This window comes from Giraffa tippelskirchi, chromosome 6, assembly GCF_054371585.1.
Source record: "Giraffa tippelskirchi isolate mGirTip1 chromosome 6, T2T-mGirTip1v1.2.pri, whole genome shotgun sequence".
NCBI classification, from domain to species: Eukaryota; Metazoa; Chordata; class Mammalia; order Artiodactyla; family Giraffidae; genus Giraffa; species Giraffa tippelskirchi.
In genome coordinates, this window is record NC_137280.1 from 79751439 (window position 1) to 79769216 (window position 17778).

The following is a 17778-nucleotide window of genomic DNA, read 5'->3' on the forward strand; positions in this document are numbered from 1 at the left end:
TTAGAATTGTGTAACAAAGAACCAGAAGCTGGGTTGGCTTAAAACAGCAAAAATTTATTCTCTCATAGGGTAGAAGTCCAAAATCAAGGTATTAACAGGACCATGCTTTCTCTGCAACCAACAGAAAAATCCTTCCTTGCCTCTTCCTAGCTTCTGGTGGTTTGCCAGACGTCTTTGACAGTCCTTGGCTTGCAGCTTCACTGTCACATGATTTCCTGTCAAGTGTGTCTGTGTCTTCAGATGACCATCTTCTTTTAAGGACATGAGTCATATTAGGTTAGTGGCCCACCTTAGTCTAGAATGACCTCATCTTAACTAATTAAATCTACAGTGACCCTATTTTCAAATAATGTTACATTCAGTGATACTAGGGGTTAGAAATTCAACATATCTTTTGGGGGACACATTACAATATTGTTGTCATACATTGTGTTTCCACATATTTACAAACCCCACATACATTATTTTTGCTTTGCACAGCCAACTACATTTTAGAGATATTTAAATAAAAAGAAAAAAATGTCTATATTTATCCATGTAGTTCATGTTCGTGCTTCTTTTCTGTAGGTCTGAGGTGGGATTGAGGCTGAACAGGCTTGGCACATCCCTAGACAGCAGCCTCTTGACCACCAGTGATAAGAGGGGCAGAGTAGCCCTAAGCTGAGTATGCAGCCCACCATGGCCACACAGGTAGGGCAGGTGGGGCCCCTCCTCATCTCCTCTCTCTGCATTTAGTAGTATCCCCCTGGGTACAGCACATATCAGACTTTGTCTTAACAGTGATGGTTTTCTACCTCATGATCCCTATTCATTTTTCTTTCTGGTTGAAATGAAGGGTTAAGGAGTGGAAAGGAGCCCAAGCCAGACTCTGGGGAGCTGGAAACAGGCTCTTTTTCCACCTGGGTGCCGGGTGCACAGGTCCCTTCACTTCGGGAGGACTCACCTAGCTGCACACTTCACATGTGTGTGCATTTTAGAATATATGCTATACTTCATTAAAAACTTAAAACACAGACTAGTAACAATAACTAAGACTGAAAGAGAAGCTGAGGGCCCCGGGGCCCCACTTGCAGGAGTGGACTTGCTGGTCCCTGGGCAGGAGCTGGGTCCTGGGCTGCTTGTCAGTGGCAAACAGGTGGTGGGGGCTCAGCTCCGTCAGGTCTAGGCCTAGACCTAGGACACAGAGGTGATGGAAGGACTCCACAAGCTGTAAAATGCTGCACACATGCCAGTCTGAACCCCTAAATGGCAGTTTGCATCCCAACTATTTTGAGTCTGGAGTTCCTCTCAAAGGGCAGGGGTGGCAGCCCTGCTCTCAGAATCTGGAGCTCTAAAGGGCAGCGGTGGCAGCGCTGCTCTCAGAGTCTGGAGCTCCTCTCAAAGGGCAGGGGTGGCAGTGCTGGTCTCAGAATCTGGAGCTCTTCTCAGAGGGCAGGGTTGGCAGCGCTGCTCTCAGAGTCTGGAGCTCCTCTCAGAGGGCAGGGTTGGCAGCCCTGCTCTCAGAATCTGGAGCTCTAAAGGGCAGGGATGGCAGCGCCGCTCTGAGTCTGGAGCTCCTCTCAGAGGGCAGGGGTGGCAGCGCCGCTCCCAGAGTCTGGAGCTCCTCTCAGAGGGCAGGGGTGGCAGCGCCGCTCCCGGAGTCTGGAGCTCCTGTCAGAGGGCAGGGGTGGCAGCGCCGCTCCTGGAGTCTGGAGCTCCTCTCAGAGGGCAGGGGTGGCAGCGCCGCTCCCGGAGTCTGGAGCTCCTGTCAGAGGGCAGGGGTGGCAGCGCCGCTCCCGGAGTCTGGAGCTCCTCTCAGAGGGCAGGGGTGGCAGCGCCGCTCCCGGAGTCTGGAGCTCCTCTCAGAGGGCAGGGGTGGCAGCGCCGCTCCCGGAGTCTGGAGCTCCTCTCAGAGGGCAGGGGTGGCAGCGCCGCTCTCGGGGTCTGGAGCTGCTCTCAGAGTCTGGAGCTCCTCTCAGAGGGCAGGGGTGGCAGCGCTGCTCTCAGGAAAGTGGTGACATGGCCGCTGTCGGGTCTGAAGCCAGTGACTGGGCCATTCCATACAGTGGTCTCTGCTGTGACAAATGACTTGGAATCAGTCACCCCTGCTTTTCATTCAACTCAAACGTGCGCTACATTCTTCTCTGTGTTATGACCTTCTCAGACCAATGAGTGACTGGAGAGAGAGGAACTGGCCGCCTTCCCCAAAGCTGTAGGCTGCAGTAAGTTGCCTCCTCCTGGCACACCTGTTGTCATGCTCCTGCTCCATCACCTGTCTGCTCTGCATTTGTCTTTCCTTTCTGTTTTCCCCAAATGAAAAAACCCTTTAATGCTTCTTTGTACAAGTAATACAAGCCATTGAAGCAGAACGTATCAGAAATGTAGAAAGTGGTAAAGGAAAAACCAAAGCCACTCCTTAGCCTATTAAGGACAAGATGATCCTCTGGTCATTGAACGTGGTGGGCTTTTTCTCTGGGCTTCCCTCATAGCTCAGTTGATAAAGAATCCACCTGCAATGCAGGAGATTCCAGTTCGATCCCTGGGTTAGGAAGATCCCCTGGTGAAGGGAACTGCTACCCACTCCAGTATTCTGGCCTGGAGAATTCCATGGACTGTGCAGTCCATGGGGTCGCAAAGAGTCGGACACGACTGAGTGACTTTCACTTTCTTTTTTCCCTCTGGGTGTGTGGAGGCATATTTTTCTTGTGCAAAGCGTCACTCATTCTAAGCATAGCCTGAATTATACCTGGCTTTTCTCACTCCTTAGCTGCAGATGTGCTCACCATCTCCTGTGCTCCTCTGACTACTATGTGGTGTTCTGTTGAAGAGAGGGCGACCCTTTGCTTAACCTTTGCCTGTTGCCAGGTGCTCCGCACTCTTCGCAGTGTGGTGGATGTCCTTGTTCTTGGCAGGTGCTGTCAATCGTTGCACTCTCCCTGGATAGGGTCTCAGAGTAGTTATTATGGTCAAAGGAGTAAATCCATGCTAGCTGCTGCTTTCATGCCACCCATCTGTTGCTCTGGAGCTCGTCCTCAAAACCTTGGTGCATCACACAAAGTGTCAGCGTGCCCTCACGCTCTCCTCCTCTGTCCATACGGTTGGCCCAATAATCAGCCTTTTCTTCCTCCACCGCTCTACTCTGGGCTTCTTCCCCACTCCCACATCTTCTTCCTACGGTTTCCCCCATGTCAGTCAAGTCCCCCAGATGGCCAAGTGCCAGCCTGAGTAGCCACACCCTTGTCATCCACACGTCAGCATGGCCTGCGGTCATCACCTTCCTGATCTGTCCAGGATGCAGCCACTTCTCTCCACCCCCTGATTCCAGCTCATCCTACAGTCATGACTCTCCCTCTGTCCATTCTTCACCCAGCAGAGACCTAGCAGGGCCATCCCCCAACACTTGACCAGACCTACCTCTTGCTCATCCCATGCCCCACGGTGAGGGTGCTCCTCACCTTGCTCTCGCCACAGTGGCCTTGCTCTTCTTGGCTTGTTCCCTTCTCTGGGCTTGGCACTTGCTGCCTCCCTACACAGCCCTTCCCCAACTCCCAGGACGTCCCTCCTATGTCTGATCCTTCCTTCCATTGAGTTTCAGAGCAGATGTCACCTTGGCATGTCAGCCTGCGAGCTGGGCTCCTTAGATCCATTTTGTAGAAGAGGATGTGAGAGGGAGAGTGACCTCCCCAGGGACTCACAGCTAAGGACCAAATGCATGTCTGCCCTGCTCAGCCTATGTGTTCCCACAGCCCATAGCTGATGGGGTGTAGCCCACCCCCTGCTGGTGATGGTGTACTCCAAAACCATGTCTGTCTCCAGAGCCTCAGGTCTTCGGATTCTTTCCATTGCATGTGCAGAAACTCAGCTCAAGCAGACGCAGCTGAAGCACAAAAGGAGAATGTCTTTGCATGGGTAAATAAAAACTCTAGGGGTGTAGCTATGGCTAATTCATGTTGATGTTTGGCAGAAACCAACACAATATTGTAAAGCAATTATCCTTCAATTAAAAATAAATAGATATTTTAAAAACTAAAAAGAAAAGTCTAGGGGTAGACATCAGACATGGCTAGGTCTGGGACATGGTCTCTGGCTCTCTGCCAGTTGGCTCTACTTTCTCCACTTGGGCTTCTTTTACAAGAAGGCCCTTGGCAGCCTTACATTTACCTCCTGTCCTTCCTTTCCCCAAGCAGAAGGCAGAGTCTCTACTCCAACAATTCAAATTCATGTCCCAAGAATTGTCTGGTGGCCCACCCCAGTGAAGTGCCTACTCATGGATCTATTCCTGAGTCTGGGGGTGGCATGCATGGAGTGGCTGGGCCTGAATCACACGCCCATCCCAAAGCACTGTAGGGAAAGCTAGTTCCTACCCCAAGTAGCCACTGGGACCATATGCGCTTAATAGCACAGGCAAGAAAGAGAGGACAGAATGGTCTCTGTTGCTGTAAGGAGGAATAGATGCTGAGTAGGCAGAAGCCACAGAGGCCCGTGACCTTGGGCAGCTGCAGCAGAGCCCAAGAGTCTTGCTGTGGACGAGAAATAATCTAGGTTCTTCCTCTCACTTTCCATGCCCTAGCCTCACTTAGTCCTTGAACCACTGTAGCCTGGCCAGAGGGACTTTGCAGACTGTCACCCGAGGACCTTTGCTGGGGCTGCTGGGACTGAGAGGAAGCTAGAAATGGAGCCAGCTAACAGGCTGCTTCCTTAGAGAAACCTAAGGAAACTCCGGTTGTTCTGTGGCCATTGTTAAGTAGCTCCCGTGGTTCTGTGGCCTTTAGGCTAGCATCCCCCTCCCTGCCCCTCTGCCAGCCACTCCTTTCTCTTGCTGAGAGTCTCACTCCCACATCTCAGTCACCCACATGCTGTCAAAGTTGTCATCCCTGGAAGCCCCTTTTCTGTGTAGCCGCCACCCCCAGGACCAGAGGGGGCCAGGAAGGTGCTCAGATGGGCCTGGCCTGGACAGCTACCACTGCCAGCGCAGTGATGTTTTCAGAGTGTCTTTGTGGTGGAGTCTTTCTGAAGTGTTAGTCCCAGAAGTGCCTGTCCCCTGAGCAGCAGCGCCCATCTGCACAAGCAGAGGTTCCTCCCAGCCTTATCCTGGTGAGTCTTGGAGGTGTGACGTGTGGTGCCTGGGCTGGCCTGGCAGCCCGCACAGAGCCTGGAATTTGTTGTCCCGATGACATGACTGATAGCTGCTTGGGCCAAGATGAAAGTAGCACTTAGCACGGCTGGACCATGCAGTGCCCTGCCAGGCCCTCAGTGGACTGGAGCCCACATGGAACGTGTATTTAGGGGAGGGCATGGCCTGTGTGGCCTCTGCCTCAGGGGCCACGTGCTGCTGGAGGTTGTGGCCAGCTGAGGCTCAAAGACATGGGTCCCTGTGGGTCTCAGGCATGTCAAGGAAGCAGCTTGGTTCACCTAAGAGACTCCGAGACTGGAGGACCTATAATCCACCTCAGCGACAGCCGTTGTCTTCAGGGGCCAGCAATGCTGAGGACTAACTGCAATACATCTATTCACTCTTCAGTCACTCCAGCAATGCTGAGGACTGACCGCCATAACATTATTCACTCTTCAGTCACTGACATGTGTCAACATGTTTATTTGAACACATTTTAAAAAGCACATAGCCAGCACATTAGACCCATGAGTTCATAGATATTATCAGTAAGAATGATACTAATTTTAAAATGTGAATTGATATGAAGAACATGACTAAGTAAATAGCTGTGCAGAGAGTCGTCAGGCCTGGAAATATGAAAATGATCCTGAAATATGAAATATGAAAATGATCCTGAAATATGAAAATGATCCTGTCATTCAAAAAACTGGAGTGAAGGGTTTCTTGTCCTAAAGGTCCTGAGACTGGTTCTTGGAGGGATGCAGGGGGCTGCACAGAGCAAGTATGCACAGGACAGGTGTGCACAGAACAGGTGTGCACAGGGCGGGTGTGCAGAGGACAGGTGTGCACAGGGGAGCCTCACCCTTGTCACCCTTCTGATACCTGCCATGTAGGTGTCCCCAGCCCTGTGAAGACTTCTCCTCCTGGTGGCTGTCCTCACTTCTTCACACTTCTCCTTGGCGATTCCTTGTCCTGAAACATGTGGCCCAGGGCCCAGCGTGGAGGAGGTGTGATGAACTGGGTTCTGGGTCACACACTGTGTCCTGGCCTGGCTCCCCCAGCTCCCCACACTGCAGTGCCCAAGTCACTCAACCAGGGTCGCCTTATATGAAACATAGAGGACGAGAGCAGTGGCATGGTTAGACAAAGAGGTTTGAGGGAAGAGGTAACCATATCTGGGCTGTGAGTTTGTTTGGCGCGAGGCAGCTGATTCACACCGGTGTCTTCCTGTCCACAAGTGAGGTGGTGCTGTATCCACTTTATTAGGAAGCTCTGAGGGGGGTGTGCCTTGCCCGAGGGCTCTCAGATGGGTGTCAGTTGGAGGGTCCCCACCTCTGGGACTCCTCTAGGTGGAGGATTTGGCTGGCTGGGCATCAGAACCACCTGGGCTGTCCACAAGCTGGTGTGAGACCTAGGCATCTGCATTTTCCAGGAATGCAGCTCCAGTTGACGACCAGCCTTCCCCAGATGCTGAGGGCAGGGACAGATGTCCAGTGCTCACATATTATCAGGATGACCCTACCCCCAGGGTATGGTATTGGAGAAGACTCTTGAGAGTCGCCTGGACTGCAAGGAGATCCAACCAGTCCATCCTAAAGGAAATCAGTCCTGAATATTCATTGGAAGGACTGATGCTGAAGCTGAAACTCCAATACTTTCACCATGTGATGCGAAGAACTGACTCATTTGAAAAGACCCTGATGCTGAGAAAGATTGAAGGCAGGAGAAGGGGATGACAGAGGATGAGATGGTTGAATGGCATCACTGACTCAATGGACATGAGTTTGAGGAAGATCTGGGAGTTGGTGATGGACAGGGAAGCCTGGTGTGCTGCAGTCCACAGGGTCTCAAAGAGTTGGACACGACTGAGCAACTGAACTGAACTGAACTGAACCCCCAGTGTGAGAGGTTTCAGCTTTAGAGGCAGAGGCTCACTGGTTTTTGCAAAGGTGGCCATGCCCAAGTAGCGTCTTTACACAGGATTCAAGTTCTAACACCACCGCCTCCCTAACTGTCTTTTAGGACAGTGGCTGGGGAGGCCCTGCTCTGCCTGGACCCCCAGAGCTGACCATGTGTGCTGGGCCAGCCTCTACTGCCTGTGATCTGGGGAGCCCCCCATCCGGCCTGAGCCTTTCCCCACACAAGCTGGCTGGGTCTCTGCATGGAGAACCTCTCAAGTCAGAGTCAGTCCTGGCTGTGGGCTACCCCAGACCACTTCAGAAGTCAATAAAAGCCCAATATTAGTTTGAAAATCCATGGAAAGGGTGGGGGCTATCTTGTCCCACACCCAGTCCAACTAGGTGACCTAGCACAGGTCAGGCCCTCTCTCTGAGCCTCAGTTTCCCCTTCTGTGACAACCATAAGACCCCTTCTCTGTCCCCCTGCAGGTGACAATCAAACTGCTTTTCAGCAAGCCTAGAGGGAACCAGATTCACAGTCGCGTTTGTGCACATGCTACCTGGTGTTGGCCGTGGATGAGGGCCCTACAAGTCCAGAGGCTCTGGCCATGGATGAGAACCCCACAAGTCCAGAGGCTGCAGCACAGGCCAGGGACTGACCCGGAATGCCCAGTGGAGCCACCGCTTTGGGCCTTAGATACACTCATACATCCTCCCAGCTTCTCTGACAAGAGCCTTTTCTCTGTCTACTCAAGGTTCCTGAAAGAAGCCAGAGAAAAACAGTATGTTTCTTTCTTTTATTATAACATGGATGACTTCATCTTCCCAGAAAAGACAACAACGAATTTGTTAAAGTTCAGCTGTGAGAACTTCCTCTTATAGCAAGAATGAGAGGTATTGAAAAGCAGCTTCTTGCTTCTTGGGGTTATTTTTAGATGAGTGGGCCTGCTTGCTGTCACGGAGCCCTCCTGCTCCAGCCCCTGCCATCCATCTGGGAGGGGAGGAGGCTGCAGCGCTCTCTCCTGGTCATTCAACTGCCCAATTCTCTGGGACCATCCCATGGGTTTTAATTACTTCCTTCAGGTTTCCAAATTCAGGGAGAAATGAAATGATTTCTCTGTCCATTAAGATCTTTCCAACCTTTTCGGCTGGAACTGCCATCTTCCAGTAATTTGCCAAAATGAGCAACAGAAAGGCGAAGAGGAGGGACACCTGCTGCGCGATCTCTAGGCCTTTTAGAAAACATGGAGCTGTTCCTTTGGCCGCATACACGCACATCTACAAGAAAGATGATATTGCAGCTATCAAGGGCATGGGCACTGTTCAAGAAGGAATGCCTCACAAATGTTGCCATGGCAAAAGTGGAAGAGTCTACAGTGTTACCCAGCATGCTGTTGGCATCATTGTAAGCAAACCAGTTAAGGGCAAGATTCTTGCCAAGAGAATTAATGTGCATGTTGAGCATATTAAGTACTCTAAGAGTCAAGATAGCTTCCTGAAATGTGTGAAGAAAAATGATGAGAAAAACAAGGAAGTCAAAGAAAAAGGGACTTGGGTTCCGCTGAAGTGCCAGCCTGCTCAACCCAAAGAAGCACACTGCCTGAGGACTGATGGAAGGGAGCCTGAACTCCTGGAGCTGATTCCCTATGAATCCATGGCATGATGGGTGTAAAAATAAAGACCTAGACTGTACAAACGTTTCTCTTAATTGAGTAGAGGTGTTGTATCCCTTCTCTAAGGAAATGCTTAAGGCACATTTTAATTGTGTCCAAATTCAGTGGGTGATGTGTTTTTAAATTTAGTGTTTTTTCTTCCTAAAAGATGTAGGATAGCTTGCTGTTCAAGCTAATTAACTACTATATATATATATATATATACACACACATATCTCTCTTTCCAGACCTTTGACAGACATCTCTAGCTGGAAGCAAACAGTCCTAAGGAGTGATGTCTGTGTGACCCCCAGAGAGGTACAGTCAGTGTGAGGCTTTAGTCTCTAGCCTCCCAGAACACCAAGTCCCCTGAGGTGCCCAAACCCCGGGTGACCACAGAGGGTTTAATCAGGCCAGCCAGAGCAGTGGCAGGCAGATGATGGGGACAGCGAAGTGGTGGCCTCCCTGGGTAGAGGGACAACTGCCAGGAAGGAATGCAGGCTTGATGTGGCTGGCTCTTCTGAGCTCTTGAGTAAAGGCAGAAATGCTGATTCTCATGAAAACCCTTGTGTAAATAAGGTCAGCAGATCCACCATTTACAGGAGCAGGACACCTGGACCCCTGCTTGTCAACCTCTTGATTTACCTAGAGTGACCATTGTGAATGCATTTGGCAGCTGCCCGCCTGGATCAGGATGAGGGACAGAAGTGGTGAACTGCACTCTCCCTGGCCATGAATAAGTAGGTGAGAGAGCCAGGCAGGGATCACAGGCCTTGCCCAGAGGACTGTGTGAATGGCATGGGAGCCCAGAAAGGGAGCTGCAGCCATGAGCAGGGCTGAGAGGATTGAGTCAGGCTCCCTGGAGGAAAGGACAGCAGGTTGAGCTTCAGCTTCTGCCATCCAAGAACAGAGTACAGCAAGTGCAAAGGCCTGGAGGCAGGAAGGGTCCAGAGAGGCGGAAATGGAATGTTGGTGGGCAGGTGGGAGGGCTGTAGGGCAAGAGGCCACACATGTGGGGAGGAGATCCAGGCGGGCTCCAGCTCCCAGGGGGAGCCTGGCAGGGATTCTGGAGAAGAAAGAATGTGGACCCAGTTCTTTACAGGCTGAGGCAGGAAGCCCCTGGCTGGGCTTGATGGGAGGGTCTGAGGGGGGTAAGTGGGCAGCAGCACCTGTGAGTTTTGCACACCCCAGACTGTCCTAACTGCTGGGGATCCCTACACCTCCATGCCCCTACTTCCTCAACCACCTCGTGATTCCTGGGCCCTGACCAAGACAGCTTAAGGTGCACTTGGCCAGCTCAGAGAGGCCTGAGCTCAGAGAAAGGCCAGATAACCCAAGTGGGAGTGGAAGGCTAGGTAGCCAGGGCAGTTCCTTCCTGAAGGAGGCAGAGGAGCAAGCCAGTGTGACCTCCTGGCCAGGAGCTGGAGTGCTTCTCGTCACAGGGTGGGCAGCACCATGCCAATAGAGCAGTGACTCTACTTCTGACCCCAGTAGATCCACCAAGGGGGGCTATTATGAGCCCACTTTATAGATGTGGAAACTGAGGCTCATACAGGTGAGGAGGCTGTTCCACTACCAGGCAGTGAGGAAGACCCCCTCCCTACTCCGTGTAGCCCACGGAGCACATCCCCAAGCCTCCCAGGCTTGCCTCCCCAGATACTGAAACAAACCCCAGTAGCCACAGGGATAAAAAATACAGTCTTTATTTTTGCCTACTATTTCCTGTCTTTGAAAATGCCTGAGAGGTGTTTGTCAAGAGGTGTGGGTGACTCATGCAGAACGTGGAGATGCAATTAGCTATTTTTGCCTCAGACTCCAAAGACAGACGGGCAGCATCCCTGTAGGTATGCAGGCAGTGGGGGCTGACCGTCAGCAGAGAGGCAGGGCAGTGGTTGCCATGCACAGTGGCCTAGGCAGTCCAAATGTTGTCAGCGTTGATGAAAACAAATCCGTCAGCCCAGAAGGCTGGCTCTGGGTTTGCTGGGGTGTTGTCATCTCCAGGGTTATGTTGGCTTCCAAGGCCATAGGAGATTGGGACCGTGGTCCTTGTTGATGTCCCCTTCCTTCTAGTCTGCAGTGTCTGAACATGAGGCTCCTCCTGCCCTGCCACCTCCAGGTGAGTAGGCCCCAGGCCTTGGACCCCATAAATGGCTCACACCTTCCAGATACACCTGAGGCCTGCCTTCAGGGCTCAGCTATGGAAGCTGGAAGTCCCAGGCTCTATCATCACATTCGAGACTCAGGCCTGATGATGAGGAAACCACAAAACCTAAACTGAGAATGGTTTCCTCCTCTGTTGCCGATGGGGCCCTCCCTCCCTAAGGAGGTTCTAGTGGTGGGGCTCCCGCTCCTGCGCTGGAGGAGGGCCCCAGGATGCCTGGAATGGGGAGCCATGGCCCAGGTCACACCATGTGGCCCCTGAACATGGAATCGGGGCCGTGGCTTCCGACTTGGTCTGTCTTCAACTCTCTGGGGCTTCCCTGGTGGCTCAGATGGTAAAAAAATCTGCCTGCAATGTGGGAAGCCTGGGTTCCATCCCTGGGTTGGGAAGATCCCATGGAGGAGGGCCTGGCAACCCACTCCAGTATTCTTGCCTGGAGCATCCCCATGGACAGAGGAGCCTGGCGGGCTACAGTCCATGGGGTCACAAAGAGTCAGACACCCCTGAGCAACTAAGCACCAGTTCTCTGGGACTCAAGGACTCTACAGTGCTTACAGGAGCCCCTCCCCTCCAGGCTCTAACTGGGCAGGGCTCCCCACCCACTGGAGGGAGACACACACATCACAACCTGAGGTGAGGAGGGGCTGAGAGCAGGGGCCCCGTCTCAGGGCAGCTTCCACAGCTACCGTCACACTCAGGACTCAGACCTGATGAGGAGGAGGACAAGAGAGAGACATGACCTGGTGGCCAGCGCAGCCTCGGCTGAAACACAGAGAGTGGCTCAGCTGAGGCCTGCGGCCGGGAGAGCCATCAGGAGGTTCAGCGTGAGAGAAACCTGGGGACAGCTGACTCTGCTCAGTCACAGGAGGGTGGGGAGCCTCACCGGGATGGTTGCTCCCAAGGTTCCCAGGCGGCCAGGCCTGCGCAGGACGTCCAGGGCTGTGCCTCTCAGCTGACGGGTGGGAGTTGGGAAAAGACTCAGCTGAAGAACAGCTAGCGCTTTCATTCCTGCGTCCTTGATTCACACATCTCAGTGACAAATGTGTTTTTCACACAGTCTTGAAATTCATTCTCTGTGGTAAATAAGATGCTTGTTTCCCCCTCACAGAACAAGCCACTCTCCTCCCTAGCAGCTGTTGTCTGGCTGGGCAGCCCCATGGAGCACTACGGTCACTACTGGTAGCCTTGGCCACTGGCCAGGAACCCCTGAGCACTTTCTTTGCCCTCCTCTGTCTGCTGTTGCACCAGTCACCTCCTAGTGGCTGTTGTTTGTTCATTCATTCATTCCTTTATTTAGCAAGTGCTAAGTGAGCCCTGTTCCAGATGTTAGTGGTACAGCCTTGAGTAGGGCTGGCAAAGCCACACCCTCAAGAACTCATGGTCACATGGGGAGAACAGGGGACAAACAAGTAAATAAGATACACAATAACTTCATGCCACAGGAATATGAAATGAGGAGGAAATGGCAACCAGCTGCAGTATCCTTCCCTGAAAAATACCAAGGACAGAGGAGCCTGATGGGCTATAGTCCATGGGGTCTCAAAGAGTCGGACACGACTGAATGACTAAGCACAGCACCAGCGTGGAGAATGACTGGGCAGTGAATACCATGGGAACCTGCGGTCAGAGAAGGCTTTGATAGGGGATAAGAGGGAAGCAGCCAGCTGAAGGCCTGGGGGAAGGGCGTTCCCAGTGGGGGAAGCACAGAGCCCAGAGGTGGGAATAAGTGTAGTGTATGCAAGGAAAGGATTTAGGACGAGGTTGGAGAGGTGGGCTTGGAGCCCAGTTGGTGGGACTTCATGGTCCATGAGAAAGACTTTAGAGGAGGGCCCAGCCATTCCATGGGATATAACCAGTGATGGTTCTGATCAAGTTCCAATGCTGTGCTGGGCACGGTCACTCACAACCTCTCCATGCTTATGTGGGCTCATCATTTCCACTGTGTGTGGGGGAAAACAGGCTCAGGGAGGAGCCCACATGCCCACCTGCCACCAGCTTCTCCTGTCCCAGCCTACCAGCCCTTCCCAAGTCTGTCTCTATAACCCCAGCTGCTCAGAGGACCCTTTCTTTACTCAGCTTCTCTTGTGGCCGCCTCCAAATGCATTGGACCTAGCCCCCTGTCTACTGCATTTCTGAAGGCTTTTTCTAGGAGGGGACACTGCAGCTGGATCTTCAAGACAAACAGAAGGGTCTTCTAAAATGGAAGAAACAATTGAAAACTTGACTCAGTGGTGGGAGTGTGGATACATACATGGGGCACAGCAGGCAGGCATTACTGGAGTAGTCTTGCTTACTATTTTTTTTAAATAGAAACTCATTTATTAAAATGAAAATATTCTGTAATGAAAATTTACATTTCTGTTGGAATCACCATTATCACTTCCAACAACTTGAAAGTTTCCATGTAATGAAAACATGGAATGTTAATGTAATGAAAACAAACATTATTGATTTTTAAAAAGAATAAAACTACAAAAATATAAACACCAACATTTGGGTTGTAGCATCATGTGAGCATACTCCATTCTGTCTCTCCCATGGACTGCAGCTTAAAATCTAGCAGTATGCATGGAGTAGCTGCTTTGAAAACTAGATAATAACAGGCAGGTTGGAGAAGAAAATCATAATTTGAAGTACCACCTAATTGCCAATGAGCTTACCATTTTTCCTCCACTGGTGTTTCCCGCCTAAACTCAGGCCAGCCTGAAAACTAAAAGGGACATCAACAGTGACACAGAGAGCTTCAGGCGACATCTGCTGATTTTGGCTCAAGGAGAAAGTGAGGGGTCTCTTAGAGAGAGCAGGAAACTAATTTAAAAAATCTTTCCTGTGCACTTTTATATTCCAGCTCACAAGCAATTCCACAGCAGCATTTCGTGGACCCTGCAAGAACCTAAAACTCCGAGGAAGGGGAGCCTTTCTCTCTGAACAGATGCGTTATTGCCCAACTAAAGGCAGGATGAACTTGTCACTTTTCTTTTTCTTTTGTCCTCCCATCACTTAGCCCTAGATTCAGGCATGGTCATGGGAAGTACATAGCAGAACTGGGTAAGCTGGGTAAGCAAAGCCCTAGCTTTCTAGCTTGAAGACCAAAAAAGGGAGCCCCAGGACAATGGAAAATTCTAGAGGAGGTCAGGAAAGCTACCTCATAAAGTTTTTTTATTAACTCCTGGGCTAATCCCCAAGCTGCACAGGTTGGGATCTGACCCTAAAGAGTACATCATAGATTTTGAAATTCCAGATGTTCAAGCTGGATTTAGAAAAGGCAGAGGAGCCAGAGATCAAATTGCCAACATCCGTTGGATCATAGAAAAAGCAAGAGAATTCCAGAAAAACATCTGCTTCATTGACTATGCAAAAGCCTTTGACTATGTGGATCACAACAAACTGTGGAGAATTCTTAAAGAGATGGGAATATCAGGCCACTTTACCTGCCTCCTAAGAAATCTGTATGCAGGTCAAGAAGCAACAGTGAGAACTGGACAATGGAGCTGCCACCACCACAGGGGCACGTGTTTCTCTGGCCTGGTAACTCTGATGCTCTGGAGGATTCTTGTGTGATTGATAAACCTATGAGCAAGCCCTGAGCAGATGGGCATGAGTTATTACCACACAGAACAAAAGACCCTTCCCTACAACATCATGAGAGAACAAGAAGAAGGGGTCCTTTGTGGGACAAAGCCAAAACCTTCCAAAGAGTAAACAACTTGAAGCCAATAGGCTGTGCCTTAAAAATGATGCACCCCAAGCAAAACACAAAAAGAATAAAAAGAAAAAGGAGTGTTTAAATGAAGATGCAAATGGATTAATGGACTATCTAAGACAAAACTCACAGACGGTTCACAATGGTGAGATGATAGCAACAGTCAGAAAGTAAGGGAAAAAATTGTAGTTGCCTTAAAGAAAGACAGTTGCTGGGAAGGAAGATGATTAAAAAGACAAGCAGCAGAGAAAAATGCAATGGTATGTTTCCATTGTAGACAGCTGGCCATGGGATTGCAGATTGCCCTGCTGCCCTTGAGAATCAAGAAATGGGGACTGGAATATGTTACCGATGTGGATCCACAAGTGCAAGGTTAAAGTAGACCCAGCTCTTGCTGAACTTCCTTTTGCAAAATGTTTTGTTTGTGGGGAAATGGGACATCTGTCCACATCTTGTCCTGATAATCCCAGAGGACTCTATACTGATGATGGTGGCTGCAGACTGTGTGGCTCTGTGAAACATTTGAAGAAAGATTGTCCTGAAAGTCAGAACTAAGGTCACAGTTGGTCACTGGACAAAAGGAATGAGTGCAGACTATGAAGAAATTTTGGATGTGCCTAAAAGACAGAAACCCAAAACGAAGATACCTAAAGTTGTTAACTTTTGATGATTAGTACTGTTGTTTGTTCAACATTCTGAACTGGGCCTACTTCACAAGTTAGAGCTGGACTGTCCTTTGGAGGTCTGTATTGTATCAGTTCAGTTCAGTTCAGGGGCGCAGTCGTGTCCGACTCTGCGACCCCATGAACTGCAGCACACAAGGCCTCCCTGTCCATCACCAACTCCCGGAGTCTACCCAAACCCATGTCCATCGAGTCGGTGATGCCATCCAGCCATCTCATCCTCTGTCATCCCCTTCTCCTCCTGCCCTCAATCCTTCCCAGCATCAGGGTCTTTTCCAATGAGGCAACTCTTCGCATGAGGTGGCCAAAGTATTGGAGTTTCAGCTTCAACATGAGTCCTTCCAATGAACAACCAGGACTGATCTCCTTTAGGATGCACTAGTTGGACCTTCTTGCAGTCCAAGGGACTCTCAAGAGTGATGCTCTCCAGCACCACACTTCAAAAGCATCAATTCTTCAGCACTCAGCTTTCTTCACCATCCAACTCTCACATCCATACATTACTACTGGAAAAACCATAGGCTTGACTAGACGGACCTTTGTTGGCAAAGTAATGTCTCTGCTTTTTAATATGCTGTCTAGCTTGATCATAACTTTCTTTCCAAGCAGTAAGGGTCTTTTAATTTCATTGCTGCAATCACCATCAGCAGTGATTTTGGAGCCAAAAAAAATAAAGTCTGACACTGTTTCCACTGTTTCCCCATCTATTTCCCATGAAGTGATGGGACCAGATGCCATGATCTTAGTTTTCTGAATGTTGAGCTTTAAGTCAACTTTTTCACTCTCCTCTTTCACTTTCATCAAGAGGCTCTTTAGTTCTTCTTCACTTTCTGCCATAAGGGTGGTGTCATCTGCATATCTGAGGTTATTGATATTTCTCCCAGCAATCTTGATTCCAGCTTGTGTTTCTTCCAGCCCAGCATTTCTCATGATGTACTCTGCATATAAGTTAAATAAGCAGGGTGACAATATACAGCCTTGACGTACTCCTTTTCCTATTTGGAGCCAGTCTGTTGTTCCATGTCCAGTTCTAACTGTTGCTTCCTGACCTGCATGCAGGCTTCTCAAGAGACAGGTCAGATGGTCTGGTATTCCCATCTGTTTCAGAATTCTCCACAGTTTATTGTGATCCACTCAGTCAAAGGCTTTGTCATAGTCAATAAAGCAGAAATAAATGTTTTTCTGGAACTCTCTTGCTTTTTCGATGATCCATTGGATGTTGGCAATTTGGTCTCTAGTTCCTCTGCCTTTTCTAAATCCAGCTTGAACATCTGGAAGTTCACGGTGCACGTATTGCTGAAGCCTGGCTTGGAGAATTTTGAGCATTACTAGCGAGTGAGATGAGTGCAATTGTGCGGTAGTTTGAGCATTCTTTGGCATTGCCTTTCTTTCACTGTAATTCAGGTATGGCCGAACCAGCTCCTGAGTTCAGTCCATCAAGGAGCATTCTACCATTGTTTGGAGAAAATCACTGAAAAAAGTATAAGATATTTAAAATGGATTTTCTAAAAGAATATATTTTTGACCAATAGAACTTAGATATAACTAAGTGGCTATATACCTGATTGTAACATCTTTTTTGGTAATTATCTTTTTATTAAAAAAAAATATACATTAATATAAACTATCCCTAAACATAGGATAACTGCTTTGCATTTGGAAATGTATTTGTGGCCCTATTACTTTCTTGGTTCAAAATATCAATTTATTATGTTAGAACTTTATTTACACTTGCTACAAATGTACTATTTTTAAAATATTAAATAAAAACTCATTTTCTATTAAAAAAAAAAAGAACAGGACATGGAACAATGGACTGGTTCAAAAGTCGGAAAAGAGTACATCAAGGCTGTATATTGTCACCCTGCTCATTTAACTTATATGCAGAGTACATCATTCAAAATGCTGGGATGGATGAAGCACAAGCTGGAATCAAGATTGCCATGAGAAATATCAATAACCTCAAATAGGCAGATGATACCACTCTAATGGCAGAAAGCAAAGAGGAATTAAAGAGCATCTTGATGAAGGTGCAAGAGGAGTAAAAAACCTAAAACTCAACATTCAAAAAACTAAAATCATGGCATCTGGTCACATCACTTCATGGCAAATAGATGGGGAAAAAATGGAAACGGTGGCAGATTTTATTTAAGGGGGCCCCAAAATCACTGCAGATTGACTACAGGCATGAAATTTAAAGATGCTTGCTCCTTGGAAGAAAAGCTATGACAGACCTAGATCAGTTCAGTTCAGTTCAGTCGCTCAGTCGTGTCTGATTCTTTGCAACCCCATGGACTGCAGCACACCAGGCCTCCCTGTCCATCACCAACTCCTGGAGTTTACTCAAACTCATGTCCATCAAGTTGGTGATGCCATGCAACCATCTCATCTTCTGTCATCCCCTTCTCTTCCTGCCTTCATTCATCAGGGTCTTTTCCAATGAGTCAGTTCTTCACATCAGATGGCCAAAGTCTGGAGTTTCAGCTTCAACATCAGTCCTTCCAATGAATATTCAGGACTGGTTTCCTTTAGGATGGACTGGTTGGATCTCCTTGTAGTCCAAGGGACTCTCAAGAGTCTTCTCCA

At 49.3% G+C, this 17778-nt stretch overlaps 1 protein-coding gene and 2 pseudogenes across 2 annotated transcripts in view; all 3 read left to right on the forward strand.

The window, feature by feature from the left end:
• RASGEF1C (RasGEF domain family member 1C) overlaps window positions 1–17778 on the forward strand; it is a 96247-nt gene that overhangs the window by 15360 nt on the left and 63109 nt on the right. The gene's annotated exons all lie outside the window — the stretch shown is intronic.
• LOC145509231 (large ribosomal subunit protein eL21 pseudogene) lies at window positions 8091–8689 on the forward strand (annotated as a pseudogene). The gene has a single exon (XR_014055931.1). The product of XR_014055931.1 is annotated as a large ribosomal subunit protein eL21 pseudogene (transcript).
• Window positions 10732–15176, forward strand: LOC145510798 (zinc finger CCHC domain-containing protein 9 pseudogene; annotated as a pseudogene).